We start from the raw sequence: 11,433 nt of genomic DNA on the forward strand, positions 1-11,433 counted from the left end.
AATAAATCTAATAGAAACAAGAAAAGGAGAACTTTGATTCTGGGATACCCTGTGGTTCTTGAAATGTGAATAAAATTACTTCCTGAAAAAGCTCAAAAAAGTTGTTAATCATTCTCTTCTCAGTCACCATGTTTAGCAGGGTCTCAGGTGCCTGTCTAACAAATAGTTCCATGGGTGTGAGTGATCCAAACGAGGCACAAATCTTTACACACTTCCAACGTGTCAAAACATCCCATAAGATTTTAAATAAACATCCTTGCTCGACAGCTCCCCTGTCAGTAGGCCCTGGGACCATGCGGGGACCTGACACGTTAGGTGGACCTGTTCCAGCTACTCCATTCTTTCCTTTTTCATTCCCTTTCTTTTCCTCTCTCTTTTTAATTTGTATTTTATATGTTACCATCTTCATAACTCTAATGTTCTTGGTGGTCAAATGTTACTGAAATCAGGATCCTGAGAGTAGTTCAAAAAATAGTGTAAGTGGGAGTGCAAGAAAGGTTCTTCAAAGGATGTGTTGAGTCCAGCACACGTTTATCTTACCAGTTGGTTTCTTCTTCCTTGAGAGAAGGAGGGGAATAGCTTGAATGAAAAATACATAGACCAACTTGCTATAATGTGTCATCTTAGAAGTTGACTTTCGACAGATAAAGTTGAAGTCGTATGTGAACACATAGTACACCAATTCCTTCCCTAACCCTTCTATTAGTGCTCACTGTGCCCTCACCATGTGATGGTCATTGTGTTTTTGTGCTATGCTCCATGAGAGATATCAGCTGCATGTAACCACCTCCTTTTCAGATATTTAAAATCTACCAGTGGGAACAAGTATGTACACACATAACTTTATTACTAAATAGAAGGTAATGTCCCTGTAAATATATAAATAAAGCTCTTGAGTGTTCTTAGGAGAAAAAGATCACATCTAACTAGAGGAATGTGAGGAATTCATGCAGGAATGGATTTTCCACTCAAAATGATTTCTCAAGAACTGCTAAGCCTCCAGCAGCTAGAGATTCATAAGAGGTCATTCCAAAGCTATGGGAATTGTGCCTGGAAAGCCAATAATGTGGTAAGGTTTAGGTGTATTTGGGAAATGTTCATGTAGGCTCACTGAGATGTTCCAGGAGACATTTATGGATAAAAGACAATGAAGAAGACACAGATTCTGTCTGTGGAGAGCTTCCAGTCTGGTGTGGGACATGATGAATAAAAAACAATGTTTGCTACAGTGTTAGAAGTGCTGTATTAGAGACACATACAAGGGAGGAGGAGGAGGAGTCAGAGAAGGCAGTAAAGACTGGTCCTGAAAGAGACAGACAATTTTATCAACCTGCATGAATTACAGGGAAACCTAGAGTTTATACAGAGATACAGAGATGTGAAATGCACATTCTGTTGAGCAAATTGTAAGATTCAGTGGCTAGAGAGTGTGGGACAGGACGAGCCAGGAAGGGCAAGAAATGAGAAAGTCCAGATAATTAGGTTAGGGAAGGACCTTGAAGGCCAAGGAAAAGAATTTGGATTTATTTGCCAGGCAACAAAAGCTTCTGAGTGAGGAAATAAAATAATCATAAAAAATTATGTAAGTAAATACTTTTTTCTTTAACCAAAATAAAACACAGAATCTCCTCTCCTAAAAACTATGGAATACCAAAGAATAGACAGACATACAAATCCAAATAATCTGGTGAATAGGACAGTTTAAAATTTTTCATCATGGTCAAGGGCAAGGAGAGCCCTGAGCGCCTAGGATTTTAAGATCCATGAGAGCGCCAATGTCTGTGTTCATCACCAAGCCCCAAGTGTTCAATTAAAATTTGTTGAAAGAGTGAAGGAAATATCACATAAGTGAGTGAAACAATGAAAATGACCCCCAAATAATTTCAATCTTTATGAAAGGAGGAAGTACGAGGAAGACCAGTGCCCTCTGGCTTTGCATAGACAGCTTCTACATGAGAAGGAGGGAATCAATCCTGCATCTTGTGTTCTCCTTGGATGAGTCAATAACTAAATGGTAGTAAAAAGAATATGTCCCAAAGTCAGGGGAAAACAAGAGGTACCATTCCTAGTGAGCACACTTCCTGTGGACTTTCAACACATGTGCACAACACATAGGTAGGAATGAGGAGATGACAGGATGCTGTAATTGGCGAAACTGAGAGCAACAAACATACTCATCTTGGTTACATGATAAAAATGACTATAGGAGGGATGAAAACTAACACTCCATAGCAGAATAAATATCGAGTAGTTAATAGTTTCAGCAGAAGGGATATGTAAATACACATAATTACTAAGGAAAACAATGTAGGAAATCCTATTATCTATTTAATATCTGTGACCTCTTTAAAGCTAGAAACACCTATTTGATGTCTTTGGTTCCTAGCACTGAGCACACTGCCTTAGTAGGCTAGCAGGCTCTCAAAAAATAAATACTAAATGCAAATGAATATACTCAGATGCCCCTTCAAGTGTCTGCATCAATCTCCTGCCTCCAGGGTGTGAAGGTGGTGGGGTCCACCCACCATCACCTGCCATCACCCAGGGGGACCTCAGGAGACCATCTTTCCTCTGGAGCCCACCTGTCATTTCAAGGTTATGACAGTAAGGTGGCAATTTTTTATGAGATTTTCTCCTTATTTCCTTTTACTGTTTCGAGGATCACTAGGGTGGCCGTAAAAACAAGAGCCTGATAGCTCTGGAGAGAGCCAGGAGGAGGGCATGGCAGGTTGTACAAGCCCTTCCACAAATGCTCTGCCAGGTCCCTGCCTTGTGTGCGCCACACCGCAAAGCTGACTTAAACGCATCCCACTGTTCCAGGATGGCTGCCTTTCCAGACTGTAGACTGCTGGCTGGGGCAACTTGCCAAATGCTGCTCCTGGTCTGAGAAGGTTAACCAGTGTCCATGCTGCATGGGAATGAGCCTGCAGAATCAATGCCTATCAACACTGAGATTTCACTTGGATCTAACTCTGCCAGATAAAGCAGTAAGAGGCGTGAAATCCAGCAGTTCACCTGAGAACAAATTTCATGCCGGTAAATTTTAATCTTTGCTATTGGCAGTGTTGTTCAGCTCTGCAAAGGCTGCCCCAGCTTCTGCCCTTTCCCAGCCTGGAAAGCAAAGCCAGCTTGGGTCACACCTGTCCTGGTGGCAGAATCCATTGTGTGTCACGGCCTCCCCTCCATGTCAGCACAAATATCCTTTAAGCCAAAACTTTCCTCTTACCATTTCCATGACGGAATCATTTCATCTGTAATAATTTTCCATCAGAGGCTGGAGAGGAGGCTGCTGCAGTTTACCTGCTGTTCAAACCAGGCACGGTGGAGAGAGGCCGTTTTTCTTTGTGTTCGAAACTAACAGGAGGATGAAAAGTCCCCATAAATACAGCCAATCAGGAGTATTTTATATCTATTGCTGCAAAGAGAAAGCCCACCTGTAACAAAATAGAAGAGGGATGCAAAGAAATAAGAAGCAAAAAATAAAGAAGAGAAGGAAGAAAGATTTAGAGAAAAAAGGGAGCAGGATCAGTCAATCCTTCCTGTCAAAATGCTCTGTGGTTTATAGCAAAATAGTGCTTTGCACAGTCTGGGTTATTTGTCAAGGGTTAAATGTCACTCAAATCACGCCCGTTATGAACTGGAAAGTGTGTACGTGTGTATGTGTGTGTGTGTGTGGAAGGATCGAGATGCGATGCTACTTTCTTATGCATTTCAAATGGAGCCACGCTGGCCTGGAGATGACCTGCCACACGATTTTTAAATTATCTCTGAGCGCGCTCCGCTTGTTTTGGAAATGCTCTAAATAAAAATAATGGACTGTCTTTTAATAAGTCTCATTGTGAGGATTCCACATATCAAACCACGCAGCGCAGCTTGGAGGCAAACATCGGGCATGTGTGATCTCGCTAGAAGAGAGACAAATGGTGATGCGAGGAGCTCCATCGAGGGACTGCTGACAAGTAAATGGCATTTGCAAACTGAAACATCTGTCAGGGTGGAGAATATTGGCACCTGTCACGCAATTTCACTCATGACTTTTAATAAAGCTGCTTTCCCTTAGGTAAAATTGGAATTTGACTGTAATGTTAGCTGAGAGCATGTCTTGTTTTCCCCTTCAGAGCGCTTTTGTATGTGAGGCGGTTCAAATGAGTCTTAAAGCCAAAGTAATGATGTTTACCAGCTTTTCCCCTGTTCTCCCCATAACTCTGGATTTGAAAAAGATGTTGCACTGAGTTTTTCTTTTTCTTTCTCTCTTTCTTTCGCAAAATGTCTCCTTTTGCCAATGAATGCTGGTTTCGGCATAGACTTTCATATGGTTCGGCTCACCCTTCTCCCCACCATCCCTGACCTCCCTCTCCCCCTCGCCTCCGCCTCTGACTGGGTTGTTGTTTGAGTGAATTTAGCCCGAGGAAGTATGTATATAATAAAAACTCGGTTGGGATTTGTTGGCTGTCAGTCAATAAATCAGTCAGAGTTTAATTACCAGGCAAGTGATGGGCTGGGGTGACAGGCACCAGCTCCAGTGGAGAGGATTTCTTTTGGGGCAACCACTACAAAAAAACAAACAAACAAACAAAAACTAAAAATAAGGTTACTTTGAATGTCTGTGTGTGTGTGAGAGAGAGAGAGACAGATGCAAGAAGAAGCTAAGAGACAAAGTCGAAAAGCAAAAAGTTGAGTGCAAAAGCCAAAGAGAAATGAAAAGTTAAGGAACTCCACTGCTGCCGTCAACCCTATCCAAACTGGAAATCTCACTTCCTACCAAAACTATCGGAAAGAATTATTGTATAAAAAAATGACATAATGTGTTAAATGCTGTTTCACACAGTAGGAATCAAGTGTGTTTTCTCCCTTATTAACGTTCCCACAAACAATGAACCATTTCTTTCCCACCCCTCCCAGCCCCCAAACACCACTTTGGAGCAAGATTCCAGGTTGAGAGACCCTACTACAGATTCAGGATTATTGGGGCGGGGGGTGGGGGGAATATTCTTTTCTTTTTTTCTAAAGGCAATTCACACTCAACATAGATTTTATTTTTGACTAGCTATAGGAAATGTCATCTTCTATCTGTCATGTGTCATGAAGCTGTATGTGAAGATGCTGCAGGGTATTTTGACTGAAGGGATGTTCTATTTTTTTTTAACTGTTCTCCAGTGGTATGTCTCAGTTTGTTTATTTGAAATTCTTAGATCATTTTAAGGAATTGTGGGGATCTTTGACTCAAGGTAGTATATCCACTACTCAGAGAACCCCTCTCGGCTGGAGTAGGAGAGGAAGGGAGGCATTGGGCTGCGCTGAGAATCTGGGATGGTGGAGGAGGCCCAGAGTATAGATCCTTTTCTAGAATTTAAATTCCATTGAATTTTACCAGAGTATCCTGGATCTTTTCCTCCTTTCTGGAATTCTTTTAGAATTATACAAAAGCATGAGATTTTTATAAATATATCATAAAGGTTTAAGACAAAAAAAGATCAGGCAGGATGAGCTGTGAAGATATATGAAAAAAAAATTATACACAGCACCAAAGCAAAATCAGCAGGCTTTTGGCTTTTGCCAATTCTTTGTGAAGAAAATATTTGGCATTTTGCCAAAAATCTTAGCAGCAAACAACAGCCATTCCGGCTTAAATTGATATTAAAAAACAAAACCAAAAAGGAAAACAAGACAAAACAAAACCCTATACCCCTGGGCCAGAAAATTGCCTGTGACCTGAGTCCTGGAAACCTATATACCAGAGCCAATTCTCCCGCTTCCATTTGCCCTGGGTTGAATCCTTTCTAGGCCTCAGTTTACCCAGCTTGCCGCTCAAATGCCAAAGCTCTTGGGGACCAATAAATTCCTCTATGGTTTCAGTCCAGGTAGCAAGTGGTCAATTTCAATAAACTTAAGAATGAGCAGGCTTTGTTTAAAGGTCTGTTAAAACAAATTTTATGACTGCTTCAGTGCTGTATCAGATAGCCCACTGTGTCCACATACCCCATAAAACACCTCACCAGGCTTCCTGAATATGTCAGGTTAAGAGAACCAGAATCTTTCCTGGAGCATTTCGTTTTTGAATGTCTCACCCCATATGAACAACCTTTAAGTCCAAACCTAATGGGACATTGTAACCAGAAGAACTAGAATTAGAAGAAATAATAGTGGTATTGTCTCAGAGAAAAAAGGAAGATCATGAAGTGGAAAAAATAAGAGAAATACTATTTTAAATTAGCCAAAAGGAGCTTCTTTCTCTATGGTTTGACATTTTGCAGTGTCAAAAAACTGCCTGCGTTTTCAACCCATCAGGATTCTTACCTGCCGCAAAACTGTGTTCAAAGGAAAGGCACAATCATCCAGCCACAACTGGATTATAATCCAATGCTTACCAAGGAGGTAAGACAAACCTAAACACGCCTCAACAACAAAAAGACAGGCGGGTCCCTCTTTTAAGCCCACTATTTCTGTTGAGTATTATTTATGTACATCTTCAAATAAAAGAGAAAAGCAAACACTGAAACAGTTATTAAGTGTGGAGCTTTCCACTGCTTCCAAGTGATCACTATCATAGAGAGATGTCTATGGCGACTCGCTGTGCAACATCCCTCATTGCTGTTGTTGTTGAAATACCCATGGGGTTTCAGAAATGAGTAAAAATTAAACTACATCTTTATATTATCCTCTTTTTAAAGATCTCCAGGAATGGGATTTTCACAAAAGGAATAACACTCTATTATGGTGCCCTAAAACCCTTCACCACTTTATATTCTAAGTGCTGCACTAGGAGTTTGTTTCCTCTTGTTCTCTTAAGAGAGACAGGAGAGATTTCACTTACGTGCTGTGTTTTTAATTTTTATAGACCAGCTCACTAGCACAGGATGAAAGATTTGCACAAAAATGGGTGTGGAAGTTACTGTTGGCAACAAGTCCCTGCTGGTGGATTGTTCCCCGGCAGCAAGCTCCTTTGTGCCCAGCACTCCTGTTGTAGTTGTTAGCACACGCTCCTTCATTCACTCACACACAGATCCCTTGTTCGTTGGGGCAGGGCACACATTTTGACTAAAGACCTCCTTAAGCTCTAGGGAGATATTCAAAAAAAGGAAGGCAAGGCCCCTGCTTTAAAAGAGCTGGCCTTCTCATGGGGATAGACTGAACACAAACAAACATGTAAGCAAGAGAAACATCAGATGGTGATGAGTGTTATGTGGAAAATGTAAATAACATGCAATAGAAAGCCCCTTTGGTTTTCTGGTCAGGAAAGATCTCTCTGAAGAGGTGACATTTAAGCAAAGGAGCCAGGTGAGTGAAGGTCAAAGCAACAACATTCCGGGCAGAGGGGACATCACGGAACCTTGGGAAAGGAAATGAAGGCTGGCGTTTTTGAAGTGTAATGAACAAAGGCAATGTGACTGGAGACGAGGTAGGACAGGCAGGCAGGAGGAAGACCATGTATGGTCTTGTACCCATGGCAGCAGTTTACATTTTCTGCTAGGTTTAACAGCAAGCTATTGTAGGGTATCAGAATGAAGACTGACATGATTTGATTTGAGTTGAGTTTTAAAAGCATCACTCTAATGTCTATTTAAGTGGCCAAAAGTAGGAACAAGGAGACCAAAGAGGGGATATTGCAATAGTCCAGGCAAAAGATGGCTTGTGGCTTGGGCTGGGATGACTGTAAGGAGATGATGAGAAGTGGATAGATCCAGGACTTATCTTGAATCAGTCAACAGGAACTGCTGATGTATTGCATGATGCTGAGAGATAGAGAAGTATATCCTTCAGTATGAGCAGGCTATACTGTGTGACACACAGCACCAAAATCTTAATGGCTTAGAACAACTTAGATTAACTCCCCCTCCATGCTCCATGTCCATGGCAATTCAGCAGGGACTTTGTTCCACATTGTCCCCAAAGACCCAGGTTGATGGAGATGCTGCACTTGGAATGTGGCTGCTTGCTGAATTAGGATTAAAGGAATACAGACAATCATGCACTGACTTGTAAATGCTTCCACACAATGGTGACACCTGTCACCTCTACTCACAGCTCATTGGCAAGGATCATTTGGTCAAGGGGAGGGAAAAGTAGAGTTATTCTCTGTGGAAAACAGTGGAGGGAAACCGGGTATTGGGGAACATAGCTAATACTGATCACAAGAGGTGTCAAGGGCAATGCCTCCATTTTTAATTTGAGTAATGGCATAGATGTTGCCGCCATTTCTTGACTGGGAGATGAGGGGAGGAGCTCTTGTAATCCTTCACCATGATTATAGCTGTTGGTTCAACACTCATCTTGCCAGAGATGGTGCAAGCTCCATACTCCCCAGGTCACTACTGTCCTAGACACTATGAACCCAGCACCATGACTGGAGTATAATATTTGGTGATTTTATGAATGAATTAATGAAGCAAAGAATAAGTCATTAAGCCTTTTTTTTTTCACATTCCAAGGGTGGCAAATGATTGTATTTTCAAGCTTCCTGTCTGAAGTCAACCCAGACTGTATTATAAGCCTGTATTATAAGCCAGGATTCAGCTGCATGGGCTGATTCGCACAGGAGGGGTTAACAGCTACTTACTTTCCCCAGCCGTCATTTGGCTGTGATGAAGTTTCGTGCTCTAGTTCCTGATACCTCCATGAGTTTTGGCAACTTATTTGAATGCTTCAGATTACCTACCTGGTCACCAGCTTACTTCTCAGTTTTTGAGTTAGATGCACTTTCAACTCCAGCTAAGGGACACTTTGGTCAGCCAAGGCATTTTGACACTATCCTATGAGCCATTGGAGGTATGGACCATTTTCAAGTGAAGAATTGGCATGAACTGTGTCCCGACTGGAAACTCCTGAGGGCTGGTGCTATATTCCTTGAATCTAAGCATTCCCAACATCAATCAGAGTAATGGTCACACATAGGCACACAATAAAAACTTGACATGTGAATTACTGAGCAAATGAATGAACACATGGATGAGTGAATGAGGTTTAAAAAGATTAATGTTCTGGCAGTAGCAGGTTTAATTGGAGGAGGTACAAGCTTGTGGCAGAAAAACCAGCCCTGTTGGAAGAGTCTAGAGGTGAATTTACAATGTCCAGATACCATCTATCTCAGTTCAGTGAGTCTCTGGATGAAGATGAGTGATATTTAAAATTGCAACTCAATATTCCTTCTGATTCAATGTCAGTGCGACTTGTTAGAAAGACACAGGGCAAGATTTAAAGAAATAACTTGTAAAAAATTTATATAGAGAGATAAAGTTATGTCATCAGAATTACTAATACCTGACTACCTATGCAACAGTAACTCTGAATTCCAACACTGTATAATTTGATCTAATGAAAACATGCATTGAGAACAACTTTAAGATGATAAGGCATATGGTTTTCAAACCCTTTTTAAATCTGTGATATCAATTTAGGCACCTGCTCGAGACACCCAAACTACACTTTTGGCATATAGGAATACTAAAATCCACTTAATTTTCCAGTGGTATATTAACGTGGAGTTGTTTACTTGCAAGAACAGAAACACAACTAAACTAGCTTAGAGGAATGCAAGTGCTCATATGAACAAACCACAAGCAGGACAGGACACAGCTGGAAAGGTTGTGTGCAGCTGAGCTTTGAGGATGGCTGAGACCAGGTTCTCACACACCATCAGCTTCTCTCCTTGTCTCCCACTCAAGTCCACTTCCTTCTGTATGTTGACTCTGTTCCTTCACACGACAGATCAGCTTCCTTCACAGTAAGGAAGACACGGCAGCCAACAGCTCTAGACTCTGATGTCTCCTCTAGGGAGGAACTCAATCCCTTTTCCAAGCTCCAATTGGATGGCAAAGCAAGATGCAGATCATCTGTCACCTGGAGATGAGAGGGAAAGTGATTGGCAGCTTTTACTGAAACCACAGGGCTGTGGCTCTTCATCAGTGGTAGGAGCAGCTCTCTGAAGAAGAATGGGGTTGTTTCCAGCTGAAGAGAGCCTAGGCACTCATTCTTCCACCGTCTCTCTATGCTGTAAACCTTCAGGAGGCTGCTGCTGCTGCTGTTTACTCTGCTGGGGTTGTTTTTTATTTTTAACCCCCACTGTATGAGTGAGAGAATGAGCGTGTATTTGCTTGTTCAGGCTGCCATAACAAAGCACCGCAAACTGGGTGGCTTCAACAACACAGATTTATTCTCTTACAGCACTAGAGGCTGGAAGTCCAAGATCATGGTTTAAGTAGATTTGGTTCTTTCTGACGCTGTGAGTGAGAACCTGTTCCAGGTCTTTCTCCTAGTTTCTGGTGGTTTGCTGGCAATCTTTGGTGTTCCTGGGCTTGTAGATACACCCCCTTGATCTTTGCCTACATCTTCACCTGGCACTCTCCTTATGTGCATACACATCCAAATTTCCCCTTCTTATAAGGACACCAGTCATATTGGATTGGGGCCCACTCTTGTGACCTCATTTAAACTGAACCTCTGCAAAGACCATATCTCCAAATAAGGTCCCACTCTGAGGAGCTAGGAGTTAGGAGAGCAACATATCCTTTATGGGGGGAGGGGGGGACACAATTCAACCCATTACAGAGGGCGAGGACATTTTTGCTCAATAAAATGGGTGGACTTCTTGAGAGTGAACATCATTCAGTCTCTAACTCAGTTCTTCTTAAATCCCTTTCACTTGCTAATTTCTTGTGTTCTTAGCATTGCTATCTGTGTTTTAGGAGTTTTTTTTTTTTTTAACCAAAGTTAATATTGTCTATTTGCATTTAACTCTGGCAATACAAATGTAAACAACTTTACTTTTCTTGACTGTTACCAAATCATAAGTAATTACACATTTTTTATTGTAGACCTATGGACAATCAACATTACAAATTCTTTATTTAGAATTTTTTCAACCAAATTAGTTTTTCTTTAGAATATTTCTCAAAAGGAACATTGGCTACTTCCCCATCTAGTTACTAAAATAATTCTCAATAAACGCAATCACTACAGTATAATGTGTTAAAACCATTTCACACATTGCAGTAATCGAGTACTGGATCCCCTTTTGAACTTTATGTCTTCCATGTTACATCACAATAGGTATTAAAAAAGAGGTTAAGGGAAAAAATGAATGACTAATAAGTGGTATTATTCATTGTGATAATTTGTGAAGGGGAGAAAATTCGGTTTTCAAATGAAAAGGTATCAAAATCAAGGATTGATCTGAAATTTTGTTTTAAAATAGTGTCATTTTTTGCCCCGGTCTGTGAAACCATTTGTGCCCTCAGATGAGCCACTGGGAAGACTTGCTGGAGTCTCTGAGCAGAGGAATTTCTGGACACCCAGCTTACCCATTGTGGACTCTCATAAAATGTTCTCAACATGATAAAAATGTGTGTAAGTATATTTTTTTCTTATTTTTTAAATTAGTAAAAAGATAACTGAGTGGGACCCTCAGAATGGTGTAATGAGTAACTTGGCAATTTT

The sequence above is a fragment of the Equus caballus genome, chromosome 29 (assembly GCF_041296265.1).
Source record: "Equus caballus isolate H_3958 breed thoroughbred chromosome 29, TB-T2T, whole genome shotgun sequence".
Classification (NCBI taxonomy): domain Eukaryota; kingdom Metazoa; phylum Chordata; class Mammalia; order Perissodactyla; family Equidae; genus Equus; species Equus caballus.